Source organism: Vulpes lagopus, chromosome 4 (genome assembly GCF_018345385.1).
Source record: "Vulpes lagopus strain Blue_001 chromosome 4, ASM1834538v1, whole genome shotgun sequence".
NCBI classification, from domain to species: domain Eukaryota; kingdom Metazoa; phylum Chordata; class Mammalia; order Carnivora; family Canidae; genus Vulpes; species Vulpes lagopus.
Window position 1 is genome coordinate 30,193,460 of NC_054827.1, and position 26,362 is coordinate 30,219,821.

At 37.5% G+C, this 26,362-nt stretch overlaps 1 protein-coding gene and 1 long non-coding RNA gene across 2 annotated transcripts in view; one reads left to right on the forward strand and one right to left on the reverse strand.

Moving 5' to 3' along the window:
* Positions 1-26,362, forward strand: part of UNC5D (unc-5 netrin receptor D) — a 540,317-nt gene that overhangs the window by 393,680 nt on the left and 120,275 nt on the right. The gene's annotated exons all lie outside the window — the stretch shown is intronic.
* LOC121488898 lies at positions 20,672-25,062 on the reverse strand. The gene is made up of 3 exons (XR_005987208.1): positions 24,947-25,062; positions 22,180-22,373; positions 20,672-20,896 (listed from the first exon to the last, which is right to left on the reverse strand). It is a non-coding gene; the product is annotated as an uncharacterized LOC121488898 (long non-coding RNA).

Below are 26,362 nucleotides of genomic sequence, written 5' to 3' on the forward strand. Positions count from 1 at the left end.
AAGAGTCAGTGTCATTTAAAGGACAGCCCTGAGTGGGGAGTAAAGACACACAACTTTTATTTTTCTGATATATAAACTGGGTCAATCCAGCTAGGATTTTTTTTTTTTATTTTTTTTATGTTTTATTTTTTATTTTTTATTTTTTATTTTTTTTGGATTTTTTTTTTTTTAAACAGTGTATGTGAATAGGAGTTTCCAGGGGCCAGGCCAGAACAGGAAGGTTACATGTAAATATAGGGAGCCAAAGAAAAAGAAGAAAAGCATAGCTGTAGAGGCCCAAGGTTAGAAGCTAAGAGTCACCATAATAGGTGCATAAATGAAGAAAACATGGAAGCAGGAAATGGAAAGAAAGTGGTTAAGAACAGAGCTAGAAGCCAGGTTTGCAAAGGCTGAGATCAGACAGTTTAAGAAATGAAAATCTGGGTATGTGGCATGAATCAGGTTATGCTTTACTGTTTTCTTTAATGGGAAATAAAACTACATATAACTTACAGTTTTAGCTTAAATAACACTAAGAAAACTTACCAAAACAGTTTAAAAACTAAAACCTTTGGGAGACTGGCCCCTCCCTACCTCATCCCTGCCTTACAGCTTGTTTCTCTCCCCAATAAAGATCACTTGCATTTTGAAATGTGGTCTACTCATTCCTTTGTTTTCTGTTGTTCTTTTTTTTTTTTTTTTCCTGCTTGGTATATAGGATACATCCCTGAATAATACGTTATTCAGTTTTGTCTACATTTGAATTTTATGTAAGTGAAATTGTACTCTTCCCTTATTCCATGAACATGTATATGACTGAGATCCATCTATGATATGTATAAGTCTTGTTCATCCCCATTCACTGCTGTATACTATTCTGCTAGGTGACTATGCCACAGTTTTTGTCGTCATTTTCCTACTTAAGAACCTTTGGAAAGCATAGCTGGAGGCATCACAGTTCCAGACTTCAAATTATGTAGGAATCAAAACAGTGTGGTCCTGGCACAAAAACAGACACATGGATCAATGGAACAGAATAGAAACCCCAGAAATGAACCCACAACTATATGGTCAATTAATCTTCAATAAATAAGGAAAGAATATAAATGGGAAAAAGACCGTCTCTCAATAAATGGTGCTGGAAAAACTGGGTAGCAGTTTGCAAAAGAATGAAGCTGAACCACTTTCTTACACCATACACAAAAATAAATTCAAAATGGATTAAAGACATTTTATGGATTAAAGACATTTAGATGTGAGACCTGAAACCATAAAATCCTAGAGAAGAGCACAGGCTCTTTGACACTGGCCACAGCTACTTCTTTCTAGATACATCTCCTTAAGCAAGGGAAACAAAAGAAAAAAATTAACTCTTGGGGCTACTTCAAAATAAAAAGCTTCTGCACAGCTAAGGAAACCATCAACAAAACTAAAAAGCAACCAATGGGATGGGAGAAGATATTTGCAAATGACATATCTGATAAAGGGTTAGTATGCAAAATATATAAAGAACTTATACAACTCAACACCCCCCCCCAATAATCCAGTTAAAAGATGAGTGGAAGACATGAAAAGACATTTATCCAAAGAAGACATCAAGATGGCCAACAGACACATGAAAAGACAATCATCATCACTTAACATGAAAATGAAGATCAAAACTACAATGAGATATCACCTCACACCTGTCAGAATGGCTAAAATCAACAACAGGAGAAACAACAGGTTTTGTTGAGAATGTGGAGCAAGGGAAACCCTCGCAACTGATGCAGCCACTGTGGAAGACAGTATGGAAGACCTTCCCCCAAAAGGTTAAAATAGAACTTCCTTGTGATCTAGTAATCATACGATAGGATATTTACCCAGAGATTACAAAAACACTCATTGGAAGGGATACATGCATTCGTATGTTTATAGCAGCATCATCCACAATAGCCAAACTATAGAAACAGCCCAGTGTCCATTGACTGATGAATAGATAAAGAAGAGGTGTTATATATAAATATATCATGGAATATTACTCAGGCATAAAAAAGAATTAAATCTTGCCATTTGCAACAACATGGATGGAGCTAGAAAGTATAATGCTAAGTGAAATAAGTTAGAGAAAGACAGCATATGATTATACTCATGTGGAATTTAAGAAACAAAAACGAGAAAAGCATTGGGGGAGAGACAAGCAAGAAACAGACTCTTAACTATAGAGAACAAATTAATGGTTACCAGAGGGGAGTGGGGGTATGGGTGAATTGGGTGATGGGGATTAAGGAGTGCACTTGTGAGAAGCACTGGACATTGTATGGAAGTGCTGAATCACTATGTTTTACACCTGAAACTAATATTATACTGCATGCTAACTACCTGGAATTTAAATAAAAACTTAAAAACGAAAACCTTTGGATTGTATTCAGGCTTTAGATATATGCAAACAATGCTATTATTTCCAGTCTTGATGTGTTTCCTGTGCAGACGTGCAGAAGTTTCTCTAGGGAACATACATAAGAATCAGCTGGCAAACAGTCTGCATATCCCACTTTGCCATGCTGCCAGATTATTTTTCTTAAAGGTTTTATTTATTTATTCATGAGAGACAGAGACACAGGCAGAGGGAGAAGCAGACTCCATACAGGGAGCCCCATATGGGACTCGATCCTGCGATTCTAGGACCATGCCCTGGGCTGAAGGCAGGCACTAAACCACTGAGCCACCCAGGGATCCCTGCCTGAGTGGTTAAAAGTAAACTCTTAATCAGCTGTACCTGATCCTATGGCCTTACTCAGCAACACTATGTTTTCAAACTTTCAACTTTTTGATCGTAAGCAGGAAGGTAAAGTGGCGTATTATTAACGTTGAACACGGTGTGTATAAAGTGTTAACTAGTTAAAGAAAGCTTGCTAAAAATGTAAAACATATTCATTGTTCCTCCGGATCCACTACTTCTCATTTTAGTATTTTTTTCGGCATTTCTCCCCATGTTTTAAACTACTATGTCTTGATTTCTCAAACTGAGATACTCACTGTATTACCCATAGAAAATGGGGATTTTCCTTCCTTTTCCTTCGTGGTCCTTGTTACATATGTGCATGCACACTTTTTGGTGCCCATCTTCCCAATATAGTTGTATTATGTTAGATCATTATATGATCATTTATATTAAGATATAAAAAAGCTATTCACAGATGAACAAGGTATAGCATGATTACTTTAATTACCCAATATTTTGTTTTCCCTGAAGAGTAATTACTAATCTTTTTCTTTAATTTTATTAATGTTTCATGTGATTATCAATCACTCAAACCCTAAAATTTTTTGCCAGTATCAAAATCTTTTTTACATATACCTAACATATTAGGTATTGTATGTTCAGTGGATATTAACATCTTGAAGGAGTCTTTCCTTTAAGCTTCTCATCTGCTTTTGTCTGGACTGACCTCTCTCTAGGCTGGACTGTATTATGATTTCTTATGACTCTAAATTGAATTTCTTCACTGACTATTTTTAAAAACTTCTTACAGTTTTTGGTGTTTTTCATTTTTACTGTCAGGATTTCTTTTTATTTATCCTATTTGGGGCAAATTGAACTTCTTAAGCCTGTGCGCATTCATGTCAGTCATTAATATATTTGTGACTACATATATATAGGTCTATGTTGTGTCTTGAGAATATGCTGATGCCAGTGCTATAATTCTGGGAACCACACTTGGACCAAACTTTGTTGGATATTATTATTCTGTTTTCCCATGCTTCTTAACCACTCGATCATAGATGTCTTATTTTCTCTCTCTCAGTGCCTCTTTGCATGTAATTTCTTCATCTGTGTATGTCAGTTTACAAAGTTCCTCTTCAACTGTTAAATTTTATATTTTCAGCTTTATTCATTTGAGTTTTAAATTCAAATACTTTTCATTTCTGTAGTTTTATTTGATTCTATTTCAGCATTTTCTGATCAATTTAATAGACTTGTTTTCATATACTTTCATATATTATTTTATTTAAATATATGAGGTTTTATTATATTCTGCACTTATTAATTATATACAATCAGTCTTGCACATCAAATACTTAATTTTTGTTTCTGCAGATTCATTCATAGGACTTGTTTCTTTGTGTACTTAGAAGTATTTTTTGTGATGAGCTCATATTTGTTGGAATTCATCTATAGGAACAATTTGTGCCCTATGCTTAGAATGTGTTTCTCTAGAGAATATTTGTAAATTGTTTCTGCTGCCTACTTAGGGACACCACTCATTTGATACTTCCTGAGATTTTTCTTATCATATGAATCCTGGCCTCATTCTTTGGAAAATGGATTTTGGATAAGGAACTCTCAAGAGAGACTTTTTGTTTTCCCTGTTTCACTTAATATCAACCCCAATTGTGCATGGGTTTTTTGTTTGTTTGTTTGTTTTTGTTTTTTTTCCTAGTATGTCTTCAGTGAGTTGTTGCCCTTTGTCAATACCTGCTTTTTGCCAGGGTCTCTGATGACCTCCTTCTTACTTGAATGTCAGGCTTTGTCCCTATCCTGTCTGCATTTGTTACTACCCCAAGGACTAGAAGGCATACCGATGGAAAATGCCTGCTCCTAGACTCACCCAGAAAATACCTTGAAATGTCTTGTCTCCTCTAATTTTTTATCTTACTAGCACCAGCTTTAGCCATGCTTTCATTTATTTTTTTTATATTTTTTTAAGATTTTATTTATTTATTCACAAGAGACACAGAGAGAGAGATAGAGGCAGAGAAGCAGGCTCCATGCAGGGAGCCTGACGTGGGACTCAATCCCAGGTCTCCAGGATCACACCCTGGGCTAAAGGCGGCGCTAAACCGCTGAACCACCAAGGCTGCCCTAGCCATGCTTTTAAAAAGTTGTTTTTTGTTGTTGTTGTTTTGTTTTATGTTATCTAGCATTTTTAGTTACTCTGTACTAATAAAGATTTCCCTGTATAGCTGCTCTGTCATACTTACAGAGCCAGCATTTCTAATTTTGTTTTGTTTTTGTTTTTGTTTTCGTTTTCCTTCTTTTAGCAGAGCTTGATATATACCATTCCATATGTGGCTGAGTAAGTTTGATTGATTTACCGGGCCCAAAATTATAGATTAGTCATTTGATTTCAAGTAACTTGTGTTTCTCCTTGGCCCCAAGTTTTCTTGGATCAAAAACAAGGGGACTGAGCTAGGCAAACTCTAGCCTCTTCCATCTCTGAAATCCTATGAGTTAAAGTGGTGAAAATGGTGCCCCAGATCTACTTTTATGTAAGGTCCATTAAATGGCTAAATGTGTTAGGGCATTCAACAGAAATAATTCCATTAAGTAAGCATGGATCCTAAAAATGCTTAAGGTTAACTTTTTCATGTTTATCTGGTTTTAGCCAATTATCACAGGTACATTAGCCAAAAATATTGTCATCTTCTGTTATTGAGTTGTAAGTCTCCTGGTTACATAACAAATACTCATACACATCGTCTTCTCAATTGATGGTATCGAGTGAATGCCCATTTCTTTAGGGTATTTAATTGGTATCTAAGGAGCCATGCATAGAAATAATGGACTTTATAACCATCTCTCTAATGCCATTTTATTTAACTTGCTCTGTTAGAAGGACAACAATCATTTTTGTACTTATTCATAAAAAGAAGCAGTTATGGTCATCATTTTAATGATAACTGTGTCATAATAAGCTATAGTTAGATATTAGGGCTTCCCGTGAGGTATACTTCAGTCCTCTGTGGGGCTAGTCCCAGTTGAAGGTGTGGAGAGTAAATGCTCTAGGAATTTTGAGAAGGAAGGAGCACATCATTACAAGAATAACTCAACTAGATAGCATCGTGGAAGCAAGAGAAGACAGTCGCCAACAGCCAAATTCTAATAAAGAGTTGCAGTACGTAAAAATTCACTGATTTTGCTAGATGTAACTTTAGCTGGACCCAACTTCAGTCACCTATTTATGTAAAATGCTACCTGAATTTGCATGGGAATAATACTCAACTTGGGGGCTATTGATATTAACCCTTTCCACTTCAGCAGGAAGAACAATTTCAAGTTATGCATATGTGATCCAAGCGTCAGCCTCCCCCTGTGAAGAGCCACTTTCTTCTTCTTTATGTGGGAGCTATAGAACCTGTCTCAATCTCCATTTCTGAGCCACTTGCCTCAGCTGAAAGGCAGGTATCTCAAGCTTCTGCTCACCGTTCTCTAGCACAGACCACTGCTAGTTATGTTTCTGGCCTCTGGAAACCATTGCAGTCCAAATTCAATGCAAGAGAAGTGTGTAAGTTATAAGACATATCAGATTTTACCAAGAAGTTGAAAGTTAATGAAGAGGGAATTTTAACATAGAAAGCAAAAAACTGAATACTGGCTGATTAAAAATTATTTTCCTCATCATTCAAGGGAAATACAGCTAACTACTTCAGAGGGCCTTCCTTCTTGAACATACCCCATTTCTTATCTTTGTTTTCTCCTTCTTCCTTCTGCTTAAGTCAGACTAAAAAGTTACTTCATTTCGACTTCTATAATGCAAACCAAAGCTCCTCAAGGAGCTTTACCCCAAAGCTCCATCACTATTAGGTTGGGTCTTATCACAGAATCTTTCTCTCCCCTTACTTTGCAATCCCAAGAACATAAATACCAATCACAGTATATTCCCAAAAGGCTGAGTTATTCAGTGTAGGCTGGACACAGGGAAGCTTTAGCAACACAGGCCAGAGTGGAATTTGCTGCTATATTAACCTCTATAAAAGAGGAAAGTGTATACATTCCTTCTCATTCTTCCCATCTACCAGCAGCTTTTTGAAAAATAACAAATAGGGCAGCCCCAGCGGCTCAGTGGTTTAGTGCTGCCTACAGCCTAGGGCGTGATCCTGGAGACCCAGGATCGAGTCCCATGTCGGGCTCCCTGCATGGAGTCTGCTTCTCCTTTTCTCCTTCTGCCTGTGTCTCTGCCCCTCTCTCTCTCTCTCTCTCTCTCTTTCTCTCTCTCTCTCTCTCTCTCTCTCTCTCTCTCTGTGTGTGTGTGTTTCTCATGAATAAAATAAAATCTTAAAAAAATAAAAATAAAAAATAGACACACGTATACACATATATATACATGCACACACACTACTCCCAAAACAAATACTAATTTTCAGATATGGAAAATTCACATCTACTTAGGGTGACATAGCTTCTATTTGAAACTAAAACATTATATGGTCTCAACAGACTAATGATATTTTTTAGGGGTCATGATATTATAAAATGGAGAAACAATGTCATTTTGTCTATACAAGAAATTATTTCAAAACTCTTTAAAAGTATTTTAGGCAAAGGTATATTATGTCCACAAAATTTATTTTATAAATCATGTCTGTTCATTGTAGATATGTCAGCAAGTATAGATCAACATTTAGAAAGTCTCTTTACTTGGGATTAAAATTATGATTTTTTTTCCCCAAAGATATTACATCACCTTTGAAGCCAGGGAATATGTCTTTTACTTTTCCATCCCAGTTAACAACAGGCAAAGTACAAGACATGCCATGGATGCTCTATAAATAGTTATGTTGGTGTTCTGAGAATGCCCAGACATTGTATGATATTGTAAAAATGGAAGGGTTGGGCAGCCCGGCTCAGTGGTTTAGTGCCGCCTTCAGCCCAGGGCGTGATCCTGGGGACCCGGGATCAAGTCCCACATGGCTCCCTGTATGGAGCCTGCTCCTCCCTCTGCCTGTGTCTCTCCCCCTCTCTCTCTATGTCTCTCATGAATAAATAAATAAAATCTTAAAAAAAAATGTAGGGGCTCATGTGATCAAATGGGTGGGAGTGGGGATGTTAGGAAGTGACCGTTTGGAAAATTTCATGAGTGAAATATTTTTTAAATGTCTGGTTGCACAGAAAAATGGAAGTCAGTGTGATAGTCCACGTGGCAGCAGGACTAGGATAAATCAACAATGAAAATAGAAAGCAGAGTAGCAAGGGAGCATTATCTGAATGTTTCAAATTATGTTATGCTATGCATTTTTATCACATTTTGTTAGTTTCTTTGTCCCCTCTTTTTTGGGCCTTCGGAATAGAAGTAGAAGCTGATTTATGAGTTGAGAGTCAGTGCAGTGTCAGGTTTCTATAATGAGATTATATATTAAATCTAATGAAAGGAAAATATGCTTACCCAAACCAGATGACAGTGCCATGATTAAAGGACTCAAGATCTCTCCGTGGATTTGTTTAGACAGTATCACAGGTAAAGTGACCTCTTCTCTCTTTAGGTTTGTGATCAATTTTGTGAAATGAAGATTTATGTCTTTTATTATTCTGATGACATAACAGTATAATCATAGAAGCAAACATGCACAAGATGGAACTAGTAAGCCAAACGATGTGTTCTGGGTATTGTAGAGGTCGGCATCAATTAATCACCTCTGTTACATTTAATGGTGATTGCTGACTTCCTTGTAACAATGCAGTTAGGAACCTCTATTTATCCTTTAACTGAAATCTTCAAGGTACATTTCTGTAAGCGCATACATGCATGTGTGTGCTCATACCAACACTTGCGCAAAAGTATGACCTTGTAGGGGAAGAAAACTTTTTCCTTCCACCATTCTAGGTTCTTTGGCTAGAACAGAGATGGACATGAGAAAAGCAAATTTAATTATATACTCCCAAGGTCTCCACAAAGACACGAGGGGACCCTAACAGTCCAGCAATTCAGGTTTATATACCATCTTGAGTGAAGGAGAAAAGGGGTAAAAGTTTGGGACTTCAAAGGGGGAGGAAGACATATAAGAGGATGGGAGGAGCAAATGTGTGGTATACAAATGCTTGCCATGGCATGCAGTTAAGTCCTTCTGATGTAAAACCTTATCTCTGTTATTAGCTATCTTGCTGGTATACATACTCTAAATTATTTTAAGGCAGTTAAGGGGGAGGTAGAAAGCTTTTTTTGAGTCTGTCTGGCCTTGGTTGTCTTCAACTTGAAATAATCTGCATGCCAAGATGGCACATTTTGGGGCAGCCTGCTTTGAACCCCATCACTTGCCTCCTCTGAAACTTTTTCCATGGAAATTTCACATATTGAGTGAAAGCTGGGCTATTAGATTGTTCCTCGAGTATTTCACTCAATTAATCCCTTAGTCTTGAAAATGGGTCAGTTTAGTTAAACTGATGACATAACAGTATAATCATAGTTGTATAAAAATGAGTTGTATCTCATTTTAGGAGGTGATACACAGCTGGGCTCCAAAGTTAGGCATAGATTGTATGAGAAATCAGGTGTTTAATACAGAAGTTCTATGGAAGCAAAATAAAAGCAGCAGTTGGTGATTGGAGCAAATTATAAACAAGTTTCTGAGTTCTAGAAGAGCCAGTCGAGAAGATTTCTCACTGTCAGGCTCAAAGCCTCTTTAGATGGAGTGAGGGTAGGCAGTAGCAATCTGACGGCTTTTCCTGGTTTCCAGGCTGAATGTCTCCAGTGAGCTTTCTGAGTGTTCCACACAGCAAAAGACATGAAGATTGTCTCTGCATGGCCTGTTGTGATGATCTCTCTGAAGTTTATATCCAGTTGTCCGACTTTAGTTGGTATGGTTTTGAAAAAACACAGATTTAGTTCTCAATGATTCTAAGTCATAAAGATGAGAGAAAAAAATTGAAAGTGTTAGTTTGGAGAGTTGTAGACAAATACTGGAGGAAACAACAGGAATTTGGGATTTGGTTCAGTTTACAGGTAGAAAACAAAATCTCAAAGACAGTTAACATAACTAGAATCTAACATCCATAAGTATATAATATAGTTTCTACTGAAACATAATTTTTTCTTACGACAATCACCCATGCCATTTCTATCAAGAAACTATAAGACTGATTTGTTGCCAATTACATTGTTTCAATAAAATTGACTTGATTATTTACATAAGGGCAGCTAGAATAGCAATTGACCATATTGAATCTTTTAATCTGCTTTGCTGAAACTTTTTATAAGGAATCTCAGATTGGGCCTTTAAAAGTCTCTTGAGGCTAGGAAGCCATTCCAAGAACTTGCCATCAGATTATGCTTGCAGTACATGGAATTGGGTTAATTCGTCTATTCTCAAGGTCCCAAAATATCTTGAGGTTCAAGTGACCTTCCTTACTTACCTGATAAAGCTGCTTAGAACCCTATAAGCAAGGTACCAGGCCAATTTTTCCGAGGGTTCTTTTTGGCTTCTTAAAGTCAAACTTAGTTCCTTAAAGCTATCTGGTTATTATCAAATTCTTTGTACATCTCTCTCAAATATGACATTCCAGTCAAGGTTTTGGTGTTATAATCAATTTCTAATTGTGTCCTGTTACAAGGAGGTCAGATTCTCAGTGAACATCTGTCACCATACAACACTATTAAAATACCATTGACTATATTCCCTATACTGTATCCTGTATTTCCATGACTTATTCATTCTGTAACTGGAAGCCTGTCTGCCCTACTCTCCTTCACCCATTCTGCCCAACCCTGACCCCTCCCTCTGGGAACCACCAGTTCTCTATATTTATGAGACCCAGACTTCTTAACTAATCAAAGACTTGATATGAAACATAAGAAATTATTCAACAAGACACAAAATCTTTGTTTTAGGCATATTACTTACCACGCAAAGGAAAACTTTTCAAAATATCAAGAGCCGATCAATAATCCAAGAAAACTTTGTCCTTTTAGCAAATGAAACATTAGGTTTCTGTTTTATTTGAGTACCCTATTGTTATTTAAAAGCTTATAGTAACAATTCAGTTTTTAGCCAGCTTGATCACATAAGATGTCACCTTTTGTTCTCTTGTTAATGTTCTAAATCCATAGTAATTTTTTTTTTATCTTGCTCCTTTCTATTCTGAAATAACCAGCTTCATTTTAGGACAAAATAACATTTCTTTTAACAAAAATGTGTCTTTATACCTCCTACCTTTGCTAACCAAAAGAACATATCCTACTTTTCTTGCATAAAGTTATTTCCCTTATTAAACTCCTAGGAGTGTTAACTACTTATATTAAAATTTTTAATGCTTAAAAACATTATTTTCTAGGGAAAACTAAGTAAGCCATTGTGACTGTGCTGTTTAGATTGGCAAATTTATAAATGCATTTCATAATTTCTAGAGACCTGTGTTTCTTCATAGTACAGTTTCTCAACGTGGCATGAAATATGTTTACTGATAGACCCAAGTACCTTTAGTTCCTCTGTAAAAGGAAACCAAAAGCGAATAAACCTATGTTCAGTAATCATTGTTTCTGTTTTATCTTATTTGGAAATGATCTAGATACTCAGTGAACTTTCATCATTTAATTGGACTTATCAAAACAATAACGTACAAGTTATCAGAGAGGTTTGGGGAACTGTTTGAGTAGTTCCCCAATTGAGTAAAACAATTATTGCTAAAAAGTTTACTAAGAATTCTTAATTCACATTCATTTCATTGTCCTTAACAATCGCACTGAGATTATTTATGAAGATTTCATAAGATAGGAAGCATTTAGGCATCAGGAAGCATGGGTGGCTCAGCAATTGAGCGTTTGTTTGCCTTTGGCTCAGGGCATGATCCTAGGGTCCACGGATTGAGTTCCACATTGGGCTCCCTGCATGGAGCCTGCTTCTCCCTCTGCCTATGTCTCTGCCTCTCTCTCTGTGTCTCTCATGAATGAAATGAAAAAGCAGCTGGCCATCACCTTATTTTTCTTGGGGACAAATTTTGCAACAGAGACAGCATAAGCTTATTTGGTGTTTAGTAACCATATATAAAATGAAAGTATTATTTATATTAATGCTGATAACTCCAAAGACATGTCTGTACTAATTAAACTGACAATCTAAAATTAGGTTTTATTTACTGAAAATTATTTTAGATCCTATGAACTTGAAAAATATTTAGGGTAGTTTCTATTATATTTCTTTAAAAAAATTTAATGCCAGTTCAGTAACAAACAGTATTATATTAATTTCAGGTGCACAATATAGTAATTCAACAAGTCTATACATTATTCAGTGCTTATCATGATAAGTGTACTCTTTAATCCCCATCACCTGTTTCGTCACCCCACCCACTTCCCCTCTGATATCCATCAGTTTGTTCTCTGTAGTTAGAGTCTGCTTTTTTGGTTTATCTCTTTTTCTCTGTTTGTTTTCTTTCTTAAATTCCACATATGAGTGAAATCATATATTTGTGTTTCTCTGACTGGCTTATTTAATTTAGCATCATACTCTCTAACTCTATCCATGTCTTTGCAAATGGCAAGATTTCATTCTTTTTTATGGCTGAATAATATTCCATTATATACATAGGCCACATCTTCTTTATCTATTCACCTGTCTATGGACACTGGACTGTTTCCATAATTTGGCTATTGTACATAATGCTGCAATAAACATAGAGGTGTGGTATCCATTCCAATTAGTGTTTTCATTTTCTCTGGGTAAAAACCCTCTATTATGATGACTGGATCACAAGGAAGTTCTATTTTTAACTTTTTGAGGAACCTCTATCCTCGTATTGTTCGTGTTGTTGATTTTAACTATTCTGACAGGTATCAGATGATAATCCCATTGTAATTTTGATTTATCTTTCCCTGATAAGTGACAATTGTCTTTTCATGTGTCTTTTGGCCATTTTGATGTTATCTTTGGGTGAATGTCTCTTCATGTCATCTACCCATCTTTTAACTGGATTATTTGGGGGGTTTTGGTGTTGAGTTGCATATAAGTCCTTTATGTATTTTGGAAACTGTTTAGCAGATATGTCATTCGAAAATATCTTCTCTTAGGCTGTGTTTTAGTTTTATTGGTTATTTCCTTTACTCTGCAGAAGCTTTTTATTTTAACCTAGTCCCAATAGTTTATTTTTGCTTTTGTTTCCCTTTCCTCTGGAGGCATATCTAGAAAGATACTGCTGAGCCAATGTCAGAGAAATTACCACCTGTCCCCGTTCTAGGATTTTTTTTATGGCTTCAGATCTCATATTTGATACATTTTGTATTTAATACATTTTTGGTTTATTTTTGTGTATGATGTAAGAAAACAGTCCAGTTTCATTCTTCTGCATATAACTGTCCAAGTTTCCCAACACTGTTGAAGAAACTGTCTTTTTCCCATTGCATATTCTTTCCTGCTTTGTCAAAGATTAATTGACCATATTGTTGCAGGTTTCTGGGCTGCTTCTTCTTCTATTGATCTATGTATCAATTTTTGTGCCAGTAGCATACTACTTTGATTCCTTCAGCTTGTAATCTAACTTGGAAGTCTGGAATTGTGATACCTCCAGCTTTGTTTTTCCTTTAAAAGATTGTTTTGACCATTCAGGGTCTTTTGTGGTTCCATACAAATTTTAAGATTATTTTTTTCTAGTTCTCTGAAAAATGCTGTTTGTATTGTGATAGGGATTGCATTAAATCTATAGATTACTTTGGGAAGCATAGACATTTTAATAATATTTGTCCTTTTATTACATGAGCATGTTATGTCTTTCCATTTCTTATGTTATCTTCAATTTCTTTCATAAGAAATTTTATAGTTTTCCGACTACAGGTCTTTCATTTCTTTGGTTAAGTTTATTTCTAAGTATTTTATTTTTGATGCAAGTGTAAATGGGATTATTCTCTTAATTTTTTTTTTTGGTTGCTGCTTCATTATTAGTGTATAGAAATGCAGTGGGTTTCTCTATTGTTGATTTTTTATCCTGTGACCTTACTGATTTTATTCATAAGTTCTAGTATTTTCTGGTGGAGTCTTTAGGGTTTTTGTTATATAATATGTCATCTGCAAATAGTGAAAGATTTATCTCTTCCTTACCCATCTAGATGCCTTTTATTTCTTTTTATTGTCTGATTGCTGTCTCTAAGACTTCTATTACTACTATGTTAAATAAAAGTGATTGAGAGTGGACATTGTCTTCTTCTTGATCTTAGAGGAAAAATCTCTGTTTTTCACCATTGAGTATGATGTTAGCTATAGGATATAAATATATGGTCTTCATTATGTTGAGGTATGTTCCCTCTAAGCCTACTTTGTTGAGAGTTTTTACCATGAATGTATATTGTCAAAGGTTTTTTCTGCATCTATTGAAATGACCACGTAGTTCTTATCCTTTCTCTTAATGATGTGATGTATCATACTGATTGATTTGCAAATATTGAACCACATTTGCCTCCCAGGAATAAATCCCACTTGATGATGGTGAATAATCTTTTTTAATGTATTGTTGGATTTGATTTGCTAATATTTTTTTTAAGATTTTATTTTTTTAGTCATGAGAGACACAGAGACAGAGGCAGAGACCCAGATAGAGGGAGAAGTAGGCTCCTCGCAGGGAGCCTGATGTGGGACTTGATCCTTGGACCAGGATCATGCCCTGAGCCAAAGGCAGACACTCAACTGTTGAGCCATCCAGGCATCCTGATTTGCTAATATTTTTTGAGGGTTTTTGCATCTATGTTCATCATAGATATTAGCCTGTAGTTACCTTTTTTAGTGGTATCTTTAACTGGTTTCGGTATCAAGGTAATGGCCTCATAAAATGGATTTGGAAGTTTTCCTTACTCTTCCACTTTTTGGAAAAGTTTAAGAATAAGTATTAACTCTTCTTTACATGTTTGGTAGAATTCATCTGCGAAGTCCTAGTCCATTTGGTCCAGGACTTTTGTCCAGGGGGGCACGTTGTAGGGAGTTTTTTAATTACTGATTCAATTTCATTCCTGGTAATCGGTCTGTTCAAATTTTCTGTTTCTGCTTGCTGCAGTTTTAGTAGTTTATGTGTTTCTGGAAATTTATCCACTTCTTATAGGTTGTCTAATTTGTTGGCATATTTTTTCTGTAATATTATCTTGCAATCCTTTGTATTTCATTCTTGGCAGTTGTTATTTCTCCTCTTTCATTTGTGGTTTTGTTTGAGTTCTCTCTCCGCCTCTCTCTCTCTCTCTCTCTCTCTCTCTCTTCTCTTTTTGATGAATCTGGCTAGAGGTTTATTAATCTTGTTGATTTTTTCAAAGAACCAATTCCTGGTTTCATTTTATGTTGTTGTTGTTTGGGTGTATTTGTTTGGGGTTTTGTGTTGTTTTGATTTTTAGTTTCTATATCATTTATTTCTGCTCTAATCTTTATTATTTCCTTCTTATACTGTTTGGGGTTTTGCTTTTTCTTCCTTTTGCAGCTCTTTTAGATATTAGGTTAGGTTGTTTATTTGTGATTCTTCTTGGTTCTTGAGGTAGGCCTGGATTGCTATAAACTTGCCTCTTAGAACTGCTTTTGCTGCATCCCAAACATTTTGTAACATTGTAATTTCATTTTCTCCATGTAATATTTGATTTGTTCTTTGATTTTTTGGTTGACCCATTAAATGTTTAGTAGCATGTTATTTTACCTTCATCTATTTGTGGTTTTTCTTGTGTTTAATTTCTGGTTTCATAGTGTTGTGGTCAGAAAAGTTCCATGGTATGATTTCAATCTTATTGAATTTGTTGAGGCTTCTTTTGTGACCTAGTGTGTGATCTATTCTGGATAATGTTCCATGTGCACTTGAAAAGAATGTTTATTCAACTGTTTTAGCATGAAATGTTCTGATTATATTTGTTAAATCCATAAAGTCTAGTGCGTCATTCAAAATCACTCTTTTTTGGGCAGCCCAGGTGGCTCAGTGGTTTAGCACCACCTTTGGCCCAGGTATGATCCTGGATACCTAGGATTGAGTCCCACATCGAGCTCCCTGCATGGAGTCTGCTTCTCTCTCTGCCTGTGTCTCTGCCTTTCTCTCTCCCTCTGTGTTTCTCATGAATAAATAAATAAAATCTTTAAAAAAAATAACTGTTTTCTTATATATTTTCTTTTGGGATGATCTGTCCATTGTTGTAAATAGGATTTTAAAGTTCTCTACTATTATACTATTATCAATTAATTTGCTTTCTTTTAGTGATTGTTATTAACAGTTTTGTATGATGTATTTGAATGCTTCTATGTTGGGTGCATAAATATTTACAAGTGCTGGATCTTCTCATTTTACAGTTGACTTTATCAGTATTTAGTGTTCCTCTGTCTCTTTTTATAGTCTTTGTTTTGACTGATAAAAGTATTGCTACCCCAAATTTCTTTTGCCATCCATTTGCATGTTAAATGTTTCTCTGTTGCCTCACTTTCAATCTATATGTCTTTACTGTGGGACCCAGGAAATTTAACAAAAATCCCCTACCCCTGGACAAGCAGAGCAAGACTAACTCCATTTTGTTTGCATCGGTGTGGGCTCCTTGGTAGTTTCTAGGATTCGCAATCTTGGACACAACATGTACATCTGAAAGGGGTCTCTTGTTTGTGGCATATAGATGGGTCTTGCTTTTTTATCCATTCAGTCATCCTAGGCCTTTTGATTGGTACATTGGGTCCATATATATTCAAATGAATTACTGATAGGTATGTATTTTTGCCATTTTGTTTTGTAGCTGTTTTTGTAGTTCTCTGATTCTTCTCGTGGTCTCTTGCTCTCTTCCCTCATGGTTTGTTGGCTTTCTTTAGTGATATACTTGGAATCCTTTCTCTATTTTTTACATACATATTACTGGCTTTTGATTTGTGGTTACATTAAGTTTGTATATAACCTTTTCTGCATAATACTTTATTTTAAGTTGATGGTCATGTAAATTTGTACCCATTCTTTATTTCTCTCTCCCCTACATTTTAGGTGTACGGTATCATACTTTATGTCCTTTATATTTTGTGAGCTCCTTGACTGATTTTTACAGATATCTTTACTGCTTTTGTGCTTTCTACTTTTCTTAATGTTACTTATGTTAATATTTCCTATAGAGCTGGCTTAGAGGTCATAAACTCCTTTAGTCTTTGTCTAAGAAACACTTAATCTCTCCTATTCTGAATGATAACCTTGCTGGATAGTCTTCTTGGATGCAGATTTATTCCTTCCTTCCTTCCTTCCTTCCTTCCTTCCTTCCTTCCTACCTTCCTTCCTTCCTTCCTTTCAGCACTTTGAATATATCATGCCATTCCTCTCTGGCTTGCAAAGTTTCTGCTGAAAAGTCAGTTGATAGCCTTATGGGGTTTCCCTCATATGAAACTGCTGTGTTTTCTCCTGCTGGTTTTAAAATTCTTTCCTTATTACTACTTTTTGCCATTTTAATTACTATGTGTCATGGTTTGGACCTCCTTGGGCTGATTTTGCACGAGGGAATCTCTGTGCCTCCTGGATCTAGATATCTGTTTCCTTTCCCATAATTAGGGAAGTTTTCAGCTATTATTTCTTCATATAAACACTCTGCTTACTTCCTTTTTTCTTATTGCAGGATTATTATAAGGCAAATATTATTACACTTGATGAAGTTGCTGAGTTCCCTAAGTCTATTCTCATTTTGCATATTTTTTTTTCTTTCATCTGCTCAGCTTGATTAGTTCCATTACTCTGTCCTCCAGGTTGTTAATTCCTTCCGCTGATTCCTCTAGCCTGCTATTTATTCCATCAAATGTATTTTTAATTTCATTTATTGTGTTCATCATCTGATTGTTGGGGGTTGTTTATATTTTCTATCTCTTTGTTAAGAGTCTCACTGTTCTGTTGTCCTCCACTCTTTTCTCATGTCCAGAGACTATCTTTATGATCATTACTTTAAATTCTCTATCAAACATATTATTCATACCCCTTTTGCTTAGTTTCCTTACATTGATTTTGTCCTGTTCTTTTATTTGGGACATAGCTCTTTGTCTTCATTTCATCTGACTCTCTGCCTGTTTCTCTGTTAGGAAATTCAGCTAGATCCTCTGCTCTTGAAAGCAGTGGCCTTATGAAGAAGAGTTCCTATAGTGCCCTGCAATGCAGTGTCCCCTGTTCACCAGAACCTGGCTCTTCTGGGGCATCTCCTTTGTGTGCACCCTTCTGTTGTATCTTGGCCACTTTTTCCTTCTATGCAGGCATCTGTAGTAGCTCTCCTTACCTCTTGTGGGCAGCGTTTGGTTCCTGTGCTGTTAGTGAACCAGTGTTGGGCCGCCTTGACTTGAGTCAGACCAGGCATTTGCCAGAGATGCAGTAGCACCACACTACAGGGCACTTTCCCTGTGTCAGCCCTTGAGAAGTTTTCATTGATGGGTGAGGCCCACAATCAGACCAGCTGTTTACCCACAGCCCACTGCTGGGGCCACCATTCACTAATGTGTGTGGTTGTCTTACCCTTATGCCAGAGACGGATTGGTGCTGGCTTCTATTGGAGCTGCTTATACTCTCTCAGGCTTGTGGCACCACTTTGGATGGGCCCAAGCTGAGGGCATATTGGAGGAGACATGCCACTGCCCTGAAACTGGGCTGTTGTGGGGTATCCAGTTTTAACATAGTGTGTGCTGGCCCCCTTGCCAAATGAACCCTGATGCTGGGCTGCTGGGACCGAGTCAGTCTAGTGGATCTGTGAATTGTGCATGGGTAATATGCACAATTTTTAACAAGGTGCATGTTGGTCCTCTTATGGGCTGCTGCTACTGCAGCCAGGACTGATGCCCCACAAAGCACACGGGTGGGGAGATATGTTGGTAAGCTTTATGCTGATCTTCTTGGGGAGGGGACCCACAGCTCTAGGACTGAGACAAATTTGACTAGGAAGAGGAGATCCACTGAAGCATGGGGAGGTAGAGCTTGGTGTAAGCCAGTTAGGTAGGGAATGCAGTCAAAGTGCTAGTTCCCACAAATGGCCATGTGTTTATGCTGGGAAGGTGGAGGAGAGGGTGCCTACCAACTTCTTTGTTCCTGGAGGGGTCTTCCTGTAATCCCCACCTCCAGGACATACATAGACTTACATAAACATGCAGATAAACAGAGATCTATTAACCTTCCATTGTAAAGTTTTAACTGAATCAGGTATAAAAATATAAAACTCACTAGTTTATAAATAACAGTTGGAGGAAGTAAACCATATCTGCTCAGATGAGTACAACTTTTTAATTTGTGGAAAAACTTTCGGAATTGTATTTGCCCTTGACATGTAATCTTAATGATGCTGTGATCTAGAGTTTGGACAAGGGAGATCTTTTTCTGGCAGTTTGTAATTTATGTATGTGTGTGTGTATGTATGCATGTATTTTACTTGAAAATGGTCTCTTTATTATTTTTTTCTGTTAGCAGCTATGTGACTTTGGGCAAGTTAATTAAGCCCTCTGCCCTTACTTGTGAATTGAAGATAATTATATGCCCCTTACAGTATTGTTGAGCCTTAAATCATGATATATGTAAGTACTCATATTGAATACACATAGTAACAGTCAATAAGCTTTACTGTTGTTATTTATATTTTAAAAGGTCTCTTCTTTTTCTTCCTCTTCTCCTCCCCCATCACCACCACCACCTGCACCACCCTTCAGTTTCAGGCGAGTGTTAATTACCTCCTGGGGTGTTTACATTTCAGAGATATGCTAAGATTTACATTTTCAAGGGACAGAGAAAGAATGCCAACCCTGGGCCTCCAGATGAGGTTGGAGTGCTCTCTATAAATTTTGTAGGAAAGGGAAGCTAAAACAGACCATTAAGTGTTTAACCTATATTCTGGGGAAGGTGAAGTTTGGGAGTGGAGATGATGTGACTGGATTTTAAGAAGGGGAATTTTTGTTGAATGTAGACTAATTTTGTTCTAAGTTTAATTTTTGTTTTTTCATCTTCTTAAGGGTGTCCCCAAGGCCAGCTGTTACACTCTTTTGTATCCACTTTTTAATTGGGTGCCATATGTACCAATAAGACAATTGTTTAGGATGAGAGGACTTTAATTTTTTTTTAAATACTAAAATTATTTTAATTCAGAAGAAATCTTCTGGCCATTAATGGGCAAGATCTATTATTCTCTGTATTGACTAAAACCAATAAGCCTTTTTTTATGGCTTAACCAAGGACACAAGAGGTGGTCTAAGGGAAAGTGCAAAAGGTGTGACCCTCATAAGATCTAGAAAGTTCACTCCCTGAGTTAGCCTAAGAAAGCGAAAACCTTTGTTGTCATGGGTGGTAAGAATGGTGTAGTGGAATTGTGTCTGTGGCCTCCCATGACACCATGATATGCCTCCAATTCACAAACCCACTGATCTGTGACACCAGGCAGGCACTACTGGAATGAGACTTTTCCAGCACAAACAAGACAACCAAGGTTGAGAGGACAAAGGACATATGGACCGGATCCCTTAAGACACATTTCCCTGAAGGCTGGCATGACTGGACTAAGAAAGTGCTCTTGTGACTTTGTGTTTCAGAACCTCAAGACTACTCAGCTGGCCACACAATATGCACTTGCCCCTTCTAGCTGGTAGAGACCGGAGAGAATATTCTCACTGGTCACAAAACCAGGGTCTCAGGATAAAAGAAGATGAATGGAAAACCTTATCTGATTTTTACATAGGAGATCCACAGCAAAGTTTATCTAAACAGATGCCAGTCTGGTGAGAACCACGAACTCACCAATCTGTGTGGCCAGCTGGAAACACAGGCTAATAGGACCTCTGCCTATGTTTAATCCTATGGTTTTAAAACTCTCTTATGACAATGACACAAAAGACTAAGAGGAAAATGATGGCCATCTCTTCTTGAAGGAAAAGTATTAATAGGAAACAAAAATACTCTTAGTAGATTTTTACTGGAGTTGTTATACTTAAGGAATTTAGTTTACACAAATATTTTCTCCTGCTAATCTGAATTTGGAAAAAAAAAAAAAAAAAGAAAGAAAAAGAAAAAGAAAAAAGACAAGGACTTGCACTGCTCTTGCTTCCACCAGATCCTGCAGCCAGTGGTCCAGGAGACTGATGTAAGAATTCTTGCTTCTTGCCAGCTTCTGTCAGAGGTCCCAGGGTCCCAGCTGCAGAAGTTGGGAGCAAGCAGTGTCCGGTGAGGGGAGGGCTTCGTGATGGGGCACCCAATCTGCAGGAGATGAACACTTTTTCCTTCTCCTTTCTAGGTTCTTTGGATGGACTAAAAGTTAAATTGACAAAAGACAGGTTAACAGAAGAAGAACAAATTTAACTACGTACATTCAGGAGCCCCACAGAGACACAAGGGCCCCCTGACAGACAATTGAGGCTTATATCCCATCCTGAACTAAAGAGAAAGGGGAAGAGAGTCTGGGACTTCAAAGAGGCAGAAGGCAATTTACAGAAAGATAGAAGGAGCAAATGTTTGGTAATCAATTGTTTGTCATTGCCATGGTGAGAATTCTTTCTGATTAAAAAACAACAACAAAGTTATCTTTGATAATCACTTTCTGGCATAGGCCTTCTATATAAATTATTTTAGGCAGTTAAAGAGTGAAATAAAAAGCTCTTCTTGAATTTACTTGTCTTCAGCTTGAAATAATCTGCATATCAAAGTGGCACATTCTGCAGTGGCCTGCCCTGAACCCCATCAACCTCATGCTCTATCTTGTAGGTAACAGCCATTTAAATGGGCATCGTCCTCCCTGCAAGTGAGTATTCAACAGGGATGGTTTCTAAGATACCTTGGGCTTTGCTGGAGCAAAGACATGAATGTTCACTGACTTTCTCAGGGTCAACATTTGAAAAAATTGATATATCCAAGCTCTAAGCACCCCACCAGCATCGCCACCACCCATTCTTAGAAGGGAAAAGAATACAGATAGAGAAGAAGTCAGCCTGTAGAAAAGAATTTGTATAAATAAAGTAAACCATTTATGAGATATAACTTATTTTTTTTAAGATTTTGTTTATTTATTCATGAGAGACATAGAGAGAGAGAGAGAGAGGCAGAGACATAGGCAGAGAGAGAAGCAGGCTCCTACAGGGAGCTCAATGTGGGACTCAATCTCTGGACCCTGGGATCACGTTCTGAACTGAAGGCAGTTGCTCATTGGCTGAGCCACCCAGGTGTCACTGGGCTATAACTTAAAGATTTAATTTACCAAAACTTTCACTCATTTCATGCTCGGCTTCATTTTCTCATTCTTGCCTGAAATTTCACCATTAGAGAATCATTTCTTAGATTAAACCTTTGCCCCAATTAAAATACAAATATAGGGGACTGTGTCATTGTTATACTCTCCAAATATTTTCAAATCCTATCTCTCTGGGCAGAACATGATGGAAATGGAAAGATTAAGGAGCATGGATAGAAGAAAGAATGAGTGAAACAATGAATCAAGAAGAAAAAGTTTTAGGTTTTTGTGGTTTTGTCTGGAGGGGGCCATATGACAGGAAGTAAGCCTGATGAATGTGGTTCTCTTAGTAGCTTCCTCCACTCACTTTTAGCTGCTCCACTGCTGTTTTCTTCTTTAATATTCATGCATTTGAGTTCTGTGATCTGTAACAGAGACTTCATGGTATTTAGCGTTGCCACATGCAGATACTTTTAAGAGCGACTCCATTAAAGATCATTTTCTCCTGGAGCATTCTGTGCTCTCCAGTGGTATTTATCACCCAGCATTTAGTTTTGATCCCTGTAATGTATGCAGAACCAAAGACACCCCTTCATCACTCTCATTCTGCTGGGAGTTAGTTTATGTTATAAAATAGGGGAAATGGGAAAAAGGGGAGCCAGAGGGAAGCAGAGTTGCATATATATATAGGTTTGCTTTGAGATAAAATAAAGCCATGGCACTAGACAATTAGGAAGTAGGGTTGGGAATAAATGGATTCCCTCCCCTCAGGGCTGCCTATTTACAAGCAAATTGTGGCTGACAACAAACAAAGGCCTACTGTGTCCCTTTCTGCCTGGGTTCTGATTTCTCTTCTGCCATGAAATGAGCTTAGAGCAGGTCACCCACTGTTCCCTCCCTCCCACACACCTCCAGGCCTTAGGTGTATATTTAGGAGTTCTGGTCACTTGGTGAGTGTCCTAAGTAAGGACAGGAAATAGGCGACATATAAATTCCTATGGCTTTCCTTTCAGGGTAAATATTGCAAGGCACAGTACTTTTACACCTAGGATTGGCACAGACAAAAAACATTTATGAAATTGTTTGCAGTGGAGAGGAGCTTGTTTGAAAGATACTATTGCTTGTTCCCAGCAGTTGAAATAATGAGACATCCTTGACTGAAGACAGAGAAAACTCAGGATCTGAAGCCTAAATTTTGGACTAATAACGCCCATTTTAATCCTTCCTTGTTTCTGTTTAAAATTTAATTTCAGGGGCACCTGGGTGGCTCAGTCAGTTAAATGTCTGCCTTTAGCTTAGCTTAGATCATGATCTCAGGATCCTGGGATCAAGCCCCGAGTTGGGCACCCTGCTTAGTGGGGAGCCTGCTTCTCCCTCTCCCTGACTCCCCAGCTTGTGTGCTCTTGCTCTCTCTCTCTCAAGTAAATAAATAAAATATTTTTTAAATTTTTAATTTCATTTTTTTTAAAAATCTGAATTTTTTTTAAGTTTTTCTTTTTTTCTGGTTTAATTTTTAACTTCATTTCTAGTTTAATATTGGTTCTGGTTTAAAACTCCCAAGGGAGGGATCCCTGGGTGGCGCAGCGGTTTGGCGCCTGCCTTTGGCCCAGGGCGCGATCCTGGAGACCCGGGATCGAATCCCACATCAGGCTCCCGGTGCATGGAGCCTGCTTCTCCCTCCGCCTGTGTCTCTGCCTCTCTCTCTCTCTCTGTGACTATCATAAATAAATAAAAAATTAAAAAAAAAAAAAAAAATTAAAACTCCCAAGGGAAGTTTTTGTATAGGAAGGGCTTGGGAATGAGCTCTGCACTGGCAGAGTGTGATGGAAAGAAGCCGTACAAAGAGAGAATCTATGGGGCATCTGGTGCCTCAGTGGTTGAGCATCTGCCTTCGGCTCAGGACGTGATCCCAGGGTCCTGGAATCGAGTCCTACACTGGGCTCCCTACAGGGAGCCTGCTTCTCCCTCTGCGTATGTGTCTGCCTCTCTCTGTGTGTCTCTCATGAATAAATAAATAAAATCTTTAAAAGATAAAAGAGAGAGAATCTACGACTTTCACAGTCACATCCCCAATTACCATTTTCCTTCCTCCTTTATCCTGCTGGAGACTTTGTGCTCAGGACCTTAGCACCCACTTGTAGATTGATCTTTTATGTCAGGTTCTAGAACCAATCCTCTGTAATGTTTGGGAAATCCGAGAGCCCTAGGCCAATCTATTAGACATGTAGAACACATCAGCCTTCTGAGCAGTCAGAAGTAAAGCTACAATCCATTAACTGCCCCTCTGTTGCCACATTTTACTGCTTTTGGGTGATCACCCCCAGTCACTGATGACACACGTATCATTGAATACAGAAACAAACCAGTAACTGTACCTGTTCAGTTAGTGTAGGATTTTCTCACTCTTTGGGTTTCTTGTCTGAAACTCCTGAGTGGGCCCCAGTCCTGAACCCCAGGCAATCGTATTCTGACTTAGAGCTATAATTGAACTTATTTCCTGCTCCATAGTTCTTCCCTCCTGGTGCTCCAGATTCTATGGCCGAGGACCTAGCATCATCTTGTGCCAACGTTATCTTCTCATAGAAAATAGGACAATGGGTTGCAAATCACATTTTCTGCTGCCAGGACTGATTACTCTCCTAAACATGTATCAGTTCCAGTGCTGACTCTGTATGAACTGCATAGGACGTGTGTTTCTTTGAGTCTCTTTCCTTTAGCAAAATCAAAAAGAAACAAAACAGAAGCTTAAAAAAAAAAATAGAACTTCGTGCAGTATAGACCGATTTCAGTGAAACCTGGTTCTCTAATGAGATGTGGCCTGGCAGCCCTATCTATAGTTAGAGTTACAATCTAGACTAGTAGAGTCCAGGCAGGCCCTGTGCTTTATTGAAGTTGTAGCAGTTCATAAAGCAGACAATGCCCTCTGGTGATATTGCATTACCGCCAAGTTTGATAGGGATTGCAGATGTGTGGATGAGAAAGTGAACAACCACACTCAGTCTGTGATTTGTGTAAAAAAAAAAAAAAAAAAAAATATATATATATATATATATATATATATATATATATATACACACATCCTCCTATATGTTCATAGGAGAGAAGTCTTGGTTTAAAGCAAAGTAAATACTTACAGGAAAAGGGAAAGGATCTTGAGCTCCAGGATGCTGAAGAGGAAGGGAAAATGCCAAACAGAACAGGTAACACAGAGTCCCTCCATACATTTATCACATCTCCCTCTGATATTTTCAAACAAGCACATCCAACCTAAAAAGGAACAACCCTGAAAAGAAAACAAAGTCATAAATGGTCACAGGTTTGGTGTTACCATATATCCCCTTTAGGGACTCATTGAGATTTACTTATTCCTAACTATTATGTGCAGAAACGCCACGGTAGGCTTCGTACTGATGTGTGCCAGATATAGTGCTCAGGGATGAGACAAAACAGCTAGCACCTTCCCTGTCTTTAGGCAGCCCAGAGCCTCATAGAAAATGATCGATCTTTTTAGCACTTCCCGACCAACCAATCTTCCTGCCCTTCTTATTACAATTCATTGTACTCTAAAGACAAATCCAATCAGCTAGCATTTTTGCTCTTCTTAAGCACCAGACAGATTGACAATATTTATTGCAATGGTAGCTATGGTGCACATTTGATGATTTGAGCCTTTTGGCCTAAAGATAACCTAAGTATTCATGATAAGCTATGAATCCACAGGAAAATAAGGAAGGTACCCTTTCTCAATAATCATATCTGTCTTGATCACTCAGGCAGTAGTGATGGTGGCAGTGATGAGGACAGTGGTTAGGGTAAATATGTCTAGATGTGTGATAGAGAAAGACACAGAGGGAGAGAGAATGTTTAAAAAATGAGAGGAAGAATTTGATCCTAATTATTCCCAAATATAATGTCCTCGTTTCTATCCCAGGTACTATGCACTTTGTAAAATGATTACAAAAAGTATTCAATAGTTGTTTATTTTGACGGATCCTAGTTACACCAGAAAAAGTGGATGAGAAGTGGTTGGCTTAAAAATAAAGGGTAAAGAAACTTCAAATAAGTTTCCTTTTTATTTATTAACAAGAACATGGGCTTATAAACCAAAAAGAACAGGCTATTAGAAAATAAGTCATAACCACCAGCCAGAGGTTGACCTTTTTTATTTTATGCTAGTTACAGTTGTATCTTGCATCCAGAAAATGATTGATTGCTCTTCAAGGAGTGGTGACATTCTGGATATGCTACCTCTGATGCTTGTACACTCCACTTATTGACCACAGTCAAAAGTCAGATGTGTATAAAGGGCAGAGTAACCTCCTCCTAATTCAAGAATTATAAAGTTATTTTATGGTGTGACCTATAACATGATCACCACCAACCAGAAGCCCACAGAGAAGCATTATTTTTATTGATGATAACAGCACCTGGTGGAAGTGTTTTTTATTCTTAAACCAGAAACACTGATGTCTGTTTAGCTGGGTGAGTCCAGTTGCTGAAGATGAGGATCGGTTCTTGAAAGTGTCTAACAATGTAGAAAATATGTAGAA